This window comes from Callospermophilus lateralis, unplaced genomic scaffold, assembly GCF_048772815.1.
Source record: "Callospermophilus lateralis isolate mCalLat2 unplaced genomic scaffold, mCalLat2.hap1 Scaffold_113, whole genome shotgun sequence".
Lineage (NCBI taxonomy): Eukaryota > Metazoa > Chordata > Mammalia > Rodentia > Sciuridae > Callospermophilus > Callospermophilus lateralis.
The window spans coordinates 1,657,142-1,669,614 of NW_027511570.1; the positions used below are offsets into that span (position 1 = coordinate 1,657,142).

The 12,473-nt window shown below is 33.1% G+C and overlaps 1 non-coding gene across 1 annotated transcript; it reads left to right on the top strand.

The window, feature by feature from the left end:
* Nucleotides 1-11,552: 11,552 nt before the first annotated feature.
* On the top strand, nucleotides 11,553-11,742 carry LOC143386147 (U2 spliceosomal RNA). Its single transcript, XR_013089540.1, has one exon. It is a non-coding gene; the product is annotated as a U2 spliceosomal RNA (small nuclear RNA).
* The last annotated feature ends 731 nt before the right edge of the window (nucleotides 11,743-12,473 follow it).

Genomic DNA, 12,473 nt, shown 5'->3' on the forward strand with positions numbered 1-12,473 from the left:
ACCAAATACATTGTGTGAGAAGAAAGTTAACATGCAAAAGATTGATTAAAGAGTGTGTTCAGAATTAACATCGGTGAAAGAATAAGCGACAAAGTGAGCAAGGTTTAAGCAGAGGTGACATAGAGATGTAATGCAATTTGGTGGGATCCTTTGGGGACTTCTGAAAATAGTATGATCTGTAAAAAACTTTTAAATTTTTTTAGTTAAGGACATTCAATATTTTTCACATATGCACACCAATCAGTCATTAGATGGAATATACCTAGAATAGAGACCTTTATCATGGGTCAGGTAACTTATTTCAAAACTAGAGGCAATTCCAAGGGGACTAACAATTGAGGGTCATCAGCCCTCTCAGAGTTAGAATGGTACATCTTCTGGAAGGTATATCTTGGTTGTATCTTATACTTCCATCATGTTTCATGGTCTCCTTCCAAGATACAGTTCTTCTTCTTCTTCTTTTTTTATCCTTTAAACAACCTCTCACTATGTGGTCCAGGCTGGTCTCAAACACTTAGCTCAAGCAGTTTATTTTTCCTGCCTCATCCTCCTGAGTAGCCCAATCAGAGATACACACCATTGCACCTAGATAAAATTTTTATGTTTACATCCAAAAGTTATTTAACCCCTGATTTTAATTTCTGCATCATCTTCTTGTTCTCCTGGGGATATAGGTTAGCAACTTGCCTTCTTCTGCATTCCATCTCCTCTACTGCTTTATCAAATCACTACCCTGTCTTTTCTCAGGTCCTGAAATATAAAATTGGAATTCACTCTGGAATATGCAGTACATGCTTTAAGTTATTCATCTTATTCACTTTTTCAAGACTCTGGACACATATTGTCCCAGCATGAACTGTTCCCTATAACTATAGAACTACATAGGGATTACTCTTAACTTTCTGCCTTTACACATTCATGTTTTTCTGACTTATTACACTCGCTTCATCTTATATCTAATTAAATCTCACATATACTTTATAATTAAAATTATGTATTCTTTACATTGCTATTCAACTCACCATTTATTCTTACTTTCCTATTTTTTTAAATATTGATTCTTATTTACATTAGATGGTATAATAGTTTCTGGGTTACTTGTTTGACTACTTCTTTGGACCATGAGCTGCTACTCCTATTTTTTGTTGTTGTTGTTGTTTTGTTTAATGCATTTTGTGTGTGTGTTTAAGGGGAACAGAAAGAAGGTATCTATTTAGTAATAGTGATTTGAATGTATAAGGTTTTATTTATTTCACTGCCTAACATTTTAAATGGTTAGTTTTATCCAAAGGCAATATAATTTCTTGTCATAACTCCCTGAATATTCAAGTTCTTTTCTTTCTTTCTTTCATTTTGTACCAGGAATTGAACCCAGGGTTGCTTAATCACTGAGCTACATCCCAGCCCATTTTATGTTTTACTTTGAAACTCTATATCTCTAAGTTGCTTAGAACTTCCCTAAATTGCTGAAGCTAGTTTTGAAATTGTGATCCTCCTGTCTCAGCTTCCTGAGTCTTTGGGATTAGAGGCATATACCACTGCACTTGGCTGGACCATGAGATTTTTAAAGAGACAGTTTGTTTTATGTCCTTATCCTAAACATATAGAAAGACATCTAAACCCAAACATGAACATATGATGAATACAGAGTAAAAAATCATTTCAATATAACTTGCAGAGTGGTGAAACCTTAAGGACAAATAAAAAAGAGACAGACTTTCTCTGACTAGCTTCTTTTCACTTGATGTAAATGCTTCAGCAGTGCATGAATGGTCAATAATATTGATGAAACTGATAATAACGTGAGGATTTCATGGTGTCTGCTAGCTCTGAAACTCAATAATACAATGAATTTATGTATCAGCAGAGACAGAGGAATACAAGAAAATAACCTTGCTCTGCTTTCTTAAACTTAGTTTGATTCTTCTTCACCTAACAACTCTGAAACTAGCCTATAATTACGATGGTATTGCTAATGGAATATTGATAGTGGAGGAATTCACATTGCCTTTTTTGATCATTACTTTTTGTCTTTATGTACATATGTCATCATAAAATCTAACTTCTAAATATTTTATACAATATGTTTGTTAACATCTTTAACATCTTTAACTCTAACACAAGTATATACCACCCTTTCATTTAGTAGATTAAAACCTACTGTGTCCTGTATACTGTTCCGTATGCTATGACAATAAACAAAACATATTTAGTTCCTGGAAACTTAGTAGAAACATAAAAATTATATGAAAGAAAAAAATAATAATATTTAATTTATATTTAACTGTTTTTATTAATGATTATAAAAATGTGAAACATTGCAAGGGCCTTTGGAATTATAGAGCTAGGGAGTTACTTCCCTTTGTATTAATCACATATGATATAGCAATTGATCTAGATACTTACCATTTTTTAACATCACAGAAAACAAAAGAGGTAGTTGAATTTTATAAGTATTTTTTTTCCAGTAAGATTTTTGTGATTCAGGCACTTTAGGAAACTGTCTTATCACAGAAATCTTTTCTTAGAGTTGCAGTAAAAACCAGATATTCTTATACCAAAACATGTGCAAAAGACACCATAACATGTAATATTGGGCTTTCAAATAAATTATCAGTCTATTTTACCATTCCCTGCAAGGAGAGTTCAGGTTTCTGATCATATTAATCAACTGGTACCAAGAATGTAGGCACAGAAGGAGAAAGGTGGAAACTTGTTGAAGACCAATAGATAAAATATGCTTGGACAGTATGGAAGTCTATTGTATAAAAGTCCAAATGTTGTTTTATGTTACCACAAGATTTCATTAAGGCATCAGAAAGAAGAAAAAGTAAAAGAAAAATTATAATAAATTCATTTGAACAATTAGCCTATTTCAATTTTCATTTTTTTCAATATTTTTTTCCAGGATAAACAAATACTTTGAATCTGTTTTTGAGGAAAAACAAGAACATGTTTATGAGCCAGATTCTTTTATTTTTAAATATATATATATATATATATATATATATATATATATATATATCAGAAAATATAACTGATGCTGAAATGTTGTAGTGGTTTTATGAAAGCTAACAGCAAAGTATTAAACATTATCTAAAACCACCTGCAACTGCTTTGCATTTATATAGCACTCAATATATTTGAAAACATATTTTTGCCATCACTGAAGTAAGTCACCACTGCAAACCTTCTTGCTTTGCAAATGAATAACAAAACGTCACACAAAGGAGCTAGTATCACTGAATTTTAGATAAAGAAAAAACTTAAGAATTTTATTCAGTTCCACATTCTTATTTTAGAGATGAGATAAGAGGGTCCCTAAGTGGACAGTTGATTTGCTCAAGGTCACATTGCTATTCAACAGCAGAATTTAACCTAAAAACAATACCTTTGATTGCTAGCCCAGAGTGTTTGTAACTACCAGTAGGATTATTTGTATATAGTGCAGACTTTGAACATCTATTGAATTATGGACTCTCAAAAGCTTGGCAAAGAGGATGAACTTTTAAAAAAAGTGTTGAATAAATTAATTTCTCTCTTTTCTTTTTTGTTTCTATGACTCCTCTTAAGTCTGCTCACACCTTCAGAAGGACTCGATTTACATATTAGAATATTCTGCTATCCATACTTAAATCCTCTAGTTATTGGTAATTGCAACGTTAGAGCCTGAGAGAATAATATTATTTACAGTAGTTATCCTAAATTTTAAAAAATATAGAAAAAATAATCTTTGTTAGTCATGTATGAGCAAGAATGAATGTTGAAGGTTAGGCCACCTGCATTTGGCCCTTGGTAAGTGCGTCAGAAAAATTAAATATGAGTCAGGGATATTTGAGAATATTCAACAGTTATTTTCCAGGCAGAAAACCAATACGGAAACACAGAATTGTAGCACACTATAAATGTAAAGAATTTAACACAAATATACCAAACATTGATTGCATCCAATAGTGTTAAGGCATTTTTTTTCAAGTGCACACAGAAATTTGGTCACAAAAATACTCTTAACAAATTTAAAATTAAAATGTTATAAAGTATCTTTTCAGAACACAATAGTATAAAATTATAAATTAGTAGCAGAAAGAATTTCATAAAAATCACTAATATGTGGAAACTAAATAGAACAGTTATTAACAACCAATACTCCAAGAAGAAATACATTTAAAAGAATATACCTTGAGACAAAAGAAAATGCAAGCAAGACATGGCAAGTTTTCTGGAATGTAGCAAAAGAAGTTATAAGAATGAGAAACTAATAGCATCAATACCAATATTAAAGAGAAAGAATGATCTCAAAACTAAACAAACTAATTTTATACCTCAAGGAACTAGGAAAAAGAACAAACTAATCTAAAGTTTATCAGAAGGAAGAAATTAACACAAATTAGGGCAGAAATAAATAAAACAGAAACTAGAAAGATGATAGAAAAGATCAATGAATCTAAAAATTATTTTTTTTTAAAAAGATAATTAAAATGGACAAACTGTGATGCAGGTTAACCAAAAAATAAAAATAAAATGAGAGAGAGAGAGAGAGAGAGAGAGAGAGAGAGAGAGAGAGAGAGAAATAATTCAAATAAAATTAATAATAAAAAATGAAATTAAAACTGATACCACATAAACTCAGATGATCATAAGAGACTACTAGAAACAATTTTATGCCAACAAATTGGGTAACCCAAAAGAAATGGATGATTTACTCAAAATATAATACTTATTAAGACTGACTCATGAAGAAATAAAAAGTATGGACAGATTGATAATGAATAAAGATATTGAATTGGTAATTCAAATCCTCTCAACAAGAAAGCTCAGGATGAGATAGTTTCTACCAAACATTTAGAGAAGAAATAATGATAATCATTCTCAAACTTTTCTTATCTCCAAAAGGAGGAATAGTTCCAAATTCATCTCAAAACAATCTACAGAAATAATGCAATTCCTATAAAAATTGCAATGATATTTTTATATAAACAGAAAATATGATCTAAAAATTTGTATGAGGTTCCAACAGAGCTCAAATAGCTAAAGAAATTTTGAGGAAGAAAAAAGGTGGAAAGCATTACCTATCCTAATTTCAAACTATATTACAAAGCTTGAGTAATCAAAACAATGTGTTCCTGGTACAAAATCCAACATCTATATCAACAGAAGACTGCAGAAAACTGAGAAATTAACCACAGAAAGATTAACTAATAATCTTTGACATATATGGCAAAAAACCCCCACAATACTGAAGGAGATCTTTAATGAATAATGCTGTTGAAAATGGATGCAGAAGAATGAACTTGGATCCTGGTCCTATATTATACCATCATTAACTCAAAAAGAATTAAGGTATTAAATGTATACTTCAAACTAGGACTTTTAGAAATGTTCCTTGACATTGGTTTTGGCAATAGATATTTGAATATGCCCTTTAAAGTCACAGACAACAAAGGCAAAAATGAACAAGGGGGACTATATCAAAAATATTAAAAGTTCTCTGCATGGCAAAGAAAATAGTCAACAAACCATAAAATGTGAGCAAAGAAGAGAATATATTTCCTACCCATATACGCAAAATACATAGGAAAAAACACTAAACTCAAAAGAAAAATAAAGATTTATAAATGTACAGAGTTGCTGAATGGAAAATTTTCCAAAGGAAATATTTTAAAAAATGGCCAATAAGTAGATGAAACTATCTAAAAATCACAAAACACCAGGGAAAGACAATTCATAACCACTAAAAGTTATTACTTCATACCTATTGGAATGTGGGAAAACTGATAAGAGATCACTAGTGGTAGTAAAGTAGGAAGAAATAAATTCCCATGCACTTTTGTTGAGAATGTGAGTTGTTTTATCATTAAGTCCTTGAGTATATGGCTAAGGCATAGTAAGTTTCTGAAGAGCTTTAATCAGAGGAGGATTAACATGACTAAGAGTGGACACAGAGGACTCATCATTTTTGGTAACTCTGGAAGTACTGTAATAGTAGTGGGCAGTTTATGTTTGGCAAGAGTGGCAGTTTGGAAGGGGCAATGAGTATGTCCAATTGTATGTTTAGGAGTGTGTGAAACATAAAAAGTGTTACATTTAAGTTAAATATAAATCACCAATTAAAAACTCTGAATGTAAATTCACCAGGATATTCAGAAGTTTCTTCCAAATGCTCCTTTTTTTCTGGTCAGCCACCAATGTAACTCACTTATGGAAATGATGTTTCTAAATTTCAGTGTTGCCCAAGTGAATTTGGTATGTACCCACTCTAGTCTGACTAGACTATTGACCTCTGTGCCTGGAGCTCCTTGATAAGAAAGGGCAAACAGCTCCTAAATTGTCATGTAAGAAACTCTCTCTCCCTATTTGCTCATTTGAGGGAAGAGATGACTCATGGCTCTGACCCCCATCATATCATTGTGAAGCAGAAGTAGGTACTGGAAAGTAAAGAGGCTAAAACCTTCTACAAAGTATCATTTGCCATTTGCAAAAGAGTGTAGGATTTTTCAGTAAGCATGATTTCAGGGTGAGAGTAAAGGAAAAGCTGAAGGCTGGAACAAAAGAGCAATTCTGTGCTACCCACACTGTACCAGGCCATCTGTCCCCTTTGGGAAATAGGCTATAATTGGAAAGTCTCCAAATTACTATTATAATATTTATCATAGCCTAGTTTGCAGTAAGTAATTTTATTTGCTTTTCAGAAACAGGGTTATGAGCACTTGTGTCCATCATTGGTAAAAAGTTAGTGAGAATAAAATTGATTTATCAATTTCCTGGCACTGCTCAGGTTACTATATTCAAAATCTGCTGTATTTTGTTCTCTCTTACTCCTCTTCCCTTCCTCCTTTTCCTACTCTAACTCCTCCTTTTTCCTTCTATGTTTTTCTCAACATAGAAATGTTGCCTAGCTCAATGATATGCATTTAACCTGGAAGATGGTCAAGCTATTACAAAATTTGGCAAGAAACTACTATTTATCTTTCAGATTATAATTCTTTCTTCTTCTTCTTTTTAATTGGGAATATTTCTACCCTGCTAAGTAATCAAATTTATTTTTGAGCCTTGGCATCACGACTAGGTTCTAACTAGTGAGAAGATAAAGATGCATGGAACTTATTCTACTTATGATGGTTCCCTTTATTCTCCTCTCTCTCCCTCCCCTTAATGCCTGAGAAGTAATTTTAATCACTGAAGTAGTACATCTGTGATGTGACCTTAAGAAATGAAGTCATATTGAGAAGGATACTGCATCCTTGGAGCATCTTATAGGTTGGTTAACATCCAAACTCCTTTAAAGTGAAGGGAATATAGTTCTATCTTGCTTAAGTAATTATTTTTCCAAATTATTTTAGTCTTTTATTGCTTGCTGGTGTTCTGCAAGGCAGGAGTGAAAGTAAGGTAGATGGAGTACAATATAATCCCCCGACATTCTTTCACTCTGGAATTCAATATGTAGGTACTGGGAGAGGATTATTACTCTTCAGTGAGAACTGAAGAAAAAAAACTGCAAGAACACATGCATTATTAGCATGCCTGTGTCATTTTAATGTGGAAATCTACAATGAATATCAACAAATTCTTGATGTGCCCGAGGCTAGGAGACATCTTGACTTCTTGGCATAGCCTTAGATCATGAATTGTCCAGTATGAAGAATCCTAACAATACAACTATTCCAGAAGTCTTGCAAAATTTGCTAGATTACAAATTTCTCTACTAATATATGTATTGTTATGATAAATCTCCAATACATGAACTAAAGAGATTCACACATTTTGCTTTCTTTCCATGGCCTTTTTTCTATAGCATTTTTTCATGCACAGGTGAAAGACCACATAAAGGAAATCATTGGAAGTCAACAGTCTGCAACCCAGAAGAAATCCCATACAAGGTCCTAACTATACTGGCACCTGATCTTGGACTTCCAGTCTTCATAACTGTGAGAAAATAAATGACTATAGTTAAACCCATTCCACATGTGGTGTTTTGACACTTCACCCTAAACAGACTAAGTCAACCATCCATCAAGTCCCTCCTCAGATATCTCCTTTATGGAAACTTCCTGTCTCCTCCCTCTCCATTACCTATCGAATAAATATATTTCATTGGAAGATCGAAACACTTTTTCATAACACTTAATATAATATCTTAGAATCCTAATATACTATATGGTATTTTTTTCTTGTGGAAGACAGCACAACTTTCTTTTTTTCTGAACTACAGCCACATTATTTAAAATTAAATATGTATTTAGTTGAATAGAGTAAGCTCTCACTCACATTATTAAAATTCTTTCCCTGGAATAAGGTGGCCAAAGCTGTAATGTTAAGATTCTGATCAAATTGACCAAGTTTATCACCATATTTTGTATAGCCATGTAAAATGCAAGGTTTGTAAGGTGTACCTCTTTTAAAACTCAATATGAATGAATAAAAAATATAGATTGAATGAGGAAGGAATAACGAGATTCAGTTATTGAAATTGTATAGCAACTTATATTTTATTTGGAAATTAAGTTCTTCATCCTTGTTAATATCTAAGATAAAAATGAATGCATTTCTTATCCTGTGCAGATTCTTTACATATATTTTTGCCTAAAAGGAAATTAGAGAACTCCAGAAAAAGGCTAGGGATTAAACAGAAATACTGAAACATCCAAACCACCAATCAATTTCTTCTAAAACTGTTGAGGATGGGAGTGATCTAAAGGGTGGGAACTTAGATCACTCTCATCCTCTTAGGAAGATACAATGTAGCACTCTGTTGGGGTAGGCCCCAAATGGCAATAGTTAGGCTCCCTTGGTGAGATTTCCAGCAGGCTGTGTTATATATTTAGTGTGAAGCCAAGGCTGGGAACCAGCTGTTATGATTAATCAAGGCAGAAACACTATTTCAGCAGATATGTTCAAGGTCATAAGCCTTAACTTGTGAGCAACTGCCTCCTTATGTAACCTATTTGCAGTTGCCTTCTTTGTTTGGCCTGCATATAAAACCGGCTTATGGAAAAGACTGGAGGACTAATTGCTGTTGATGAGGGCTAATGGGGACAAAATGGGGGCAAATGAGTGCTAAAATAGAAATTGGTTGAGAGCTAAATCTGAAGCTGGAGGCTGTTACCACCTCTGAATAAAGTGTGTCTACTCTCCTAAGGGGGTCTTCCGTCCTCTTCTACCTGCTGAACCCCGAATTTGTTTCCTGGGTCAGGGTGCCCAGGTAACACACTTTCAAAACAGATTTTGAAAATGGATCTGAATTTATATAATGGCTTTCCTCTTTTCCTGAATGTGCCTATGAACAAATTACTTAACCTCTTTAAAATCCTTTGACTCTCCAGATATAAACTAAATGGGCACTTTTGTTTTTCACTTGTCTTTACAGTCATTAAAAAAGCCAACAAATATAGAGAACCAAGTTTTGGTGATGTTCTTTTTCCCTCTCAGTTTTAAATATCTAAAAGTTTTTTAGACAGAATTGGTATCATCACTGCATGTATGATACTAAAGTGGATGGAAGTAGTAAGGAGAGATGAGAAACTAAGAGAAACAATGAAAAGATCATTTTAAAACAGGCTTTAAAAGCATCTGTAATCAATTAATTTTCTTATTTCAAAAGATGTTTTAGGTTTTGATCTTACCTAAGACTTGCAGGATTTTGGTATTTATTATTTCTCAGGTCTTGTCTCTGAAGAGCAATTACCCATCCGGCCATTATCTATACAGGAATAAGCACAACTTCTGCAACTTCCAATAGGGACCTTTAAGTTTTGCCTTTGAATGAAGCAAATAATGATAAACTAACTCTAAAAGTCAAAAGGTCTTTTGAAACATACTTGATGCAGCTATTTAAAATTGTAATTTAGAGGTATTCCTTTGTAAATATTTCATAGCTCTAAAGTATCTGCAATATAACTGCACTTAAAATGGACCATGGATACTTATTGTCAAACTGGAGGAACATCAATCTTCAGCTGCTTCCAAGTAATGGATCTTTTTGATATATTGTTACCAGCTAGCCACTCCCAAATGTGGACTGGATTTTATAAATATTATGTGAGTATTTTGTGAATCATGGGAATCGGAGCTGTGGTGAAAAGATACAAGTATTCTCCTAGTACTGTAATTATAGTTCTACTGGTCTTTGATTGTCAATACAAAGATACAAAAGAGAATTAGAAAAAAAAGGGAGGGAGATAAAAACCAAAGTTAAAGTGAGAGATGCTACCAAGTATATTCCCCAGGCGGAGTGCAGTGTCCCATGCCTGTAATCCCAGAACTTGGGAGGCTGAGACAGGAGAATTGTGAGTTCAAAGCCAGCCTCAACAATGGCCAGGTTCTAAGCAACTCAGTGAGACCTTGTTTCTAAATAAAATATAAAATAGGGCTGGGGGATGTGGCTCCTTCATACAGATATCTATTAAATACATGGAATATTTAACATCATTAAATATTAGGAAAAGATAAATGAAAATATAATGAGATGTCACAACATGGCTCTCAGAATTGCTAAAATAGAAAAAAAAAAGAAGAAAAAACAAAGAAATCACAGAACTCTAACCCTAGCAGGACAGAGAGAAGCTAGGTCACTTACACATTACTGATGTGAATATGAACTAACATAACTACTCTGGAAAATACATAGTTTGCTAAAAAGCTACCCATCTGATCCCAACACTGCACTCCTAAACATTTACTGCAGATAAATGAAGACTTACGTTCACAGAAAAATATGTGCTCAAATGCTTACAGGAGCTTTTTATTCCTAAAAGCCCAACTGGTAGCTTTATACCATGGCATACTAACTCACTGACAAAAAGAAACATATAAAATACTTGGACACATCTGCAAAATATTATGCTGAGTGCAAAAAGCTAATTCCAAAAGTTTGCATATTGTATAATTTCATTTTCATAATGTTCTTAACATGACAAAATAGATATGGAGAACAGATTAGTTCTTGTCAGGGGTTACACAGGGAGTAGGAGTGTGAAGAAAGTGGGGGAGGCTACCATAGGGCAACATGAGGGACTGTTCTGGTGAAAGAAATGTTCTGAATCTTCACTGTATCAATGCCAATAGTCTTCATGTTGCTGTACAGTTTTCACAAAATTACCTTAGGGAAAAACTAGAAAATAATCGGATCTGTCTGTATTATTTATTTTAACTATTTCTAAATTTGTATTTCTCTCGAAATAAAAGTTTTAATTAAAAAAAGAAAAAAAAACAATTCCATTAAGGACTGGGAATATAGCTCAGTGGAAGAGCACTTGCCTCACAGGTGTGAAGGCCTGAGTTCCATTCACAGAACCAATAAATTATATATATATATATATATATATATATATATATATATAATTTAGTATATATAATATACTATATATACTCTAATATATATTAGAAGTACTAAAAACCACAAAAAGACTAAATAAAAACTTTTCAAAAATGCAAAGAAGTACAAAGAATAAACTTGTGGCCAGGTGTGGACAAACTTTTTTCTCATTTGTTTACTCTCGGAAAGAAGAGGCCTGTAAAAATTCTTATAGCATAAATCATTTCACAAAAGAGAAGTAATAGCTTCTCAGTCTTTTGGATTAGATCAAGCATGGTAGCTGGGTTTATTTTTAATCAGTTTAATATATTCTCCATTTGAAAGTGCTATATTAAATGGGCTTTTGAAACTAGGGAATGAATAGGAATTTGTTCTGTTCATTTCATACATTGTCCTGGTTTTGCAGTATTTTCAGGAGCAGTGTCCCCCAAGGGATGGGGAGGAGGAGGAAGAGGATGAGGATTAATCAACATGTGGAACTCCAGGTGCATACAGCAGGTGGGATGGGGTCCTTGGATCATTGAGCAGTAATGACTGACTGAAGGAATGTTCATAAACTCAAATCATGCAATGTATTTGGCAACTTATTTTTCCACCAGGGTTGGCCAAATCAGGCCATATAATTTCCTGTACCAAATATCAATTTCTTTCAAAAATCTCATCACTCATCAAGTAATTTCTTTAACACCTCTTCACCTCCTAGAAAATTCTCCCAAATGTTCTCTGACAGTGTTATTTAATAACACTTCATTATGACAAGTGATCTTGAATATTTTACCTTAAGAATCTCATAGAGATTGGAAATACTAGTTCCTAGGATTATAATTGCATCTTCAATCCGGCAGAACGTTCTCCCCCCCCCTGGCAAACCTAACTACTCTTTCAATCCCTATTACTGTTCCATATCTAGAACTTCTTTCATTGTGACAGACAGACTGATTATGAAAGTGGAGGGGCTTGTTTTGGAATAGTTACTAAAGTTCTGTAAGTTTTCATATAAAAAATTATGAAAACAAAAATGTTAAGAATTTGCCATGTGAATAGGTCTTTGAAACGAGTAAACAGCTTAACTATATTCAAAAAAGAGCAAACACACTTCATTTTTAGGAGACAGATTTTCCTAGTCCAGCACAGGTAACATCTGCTGATTTTCTCTAAGATA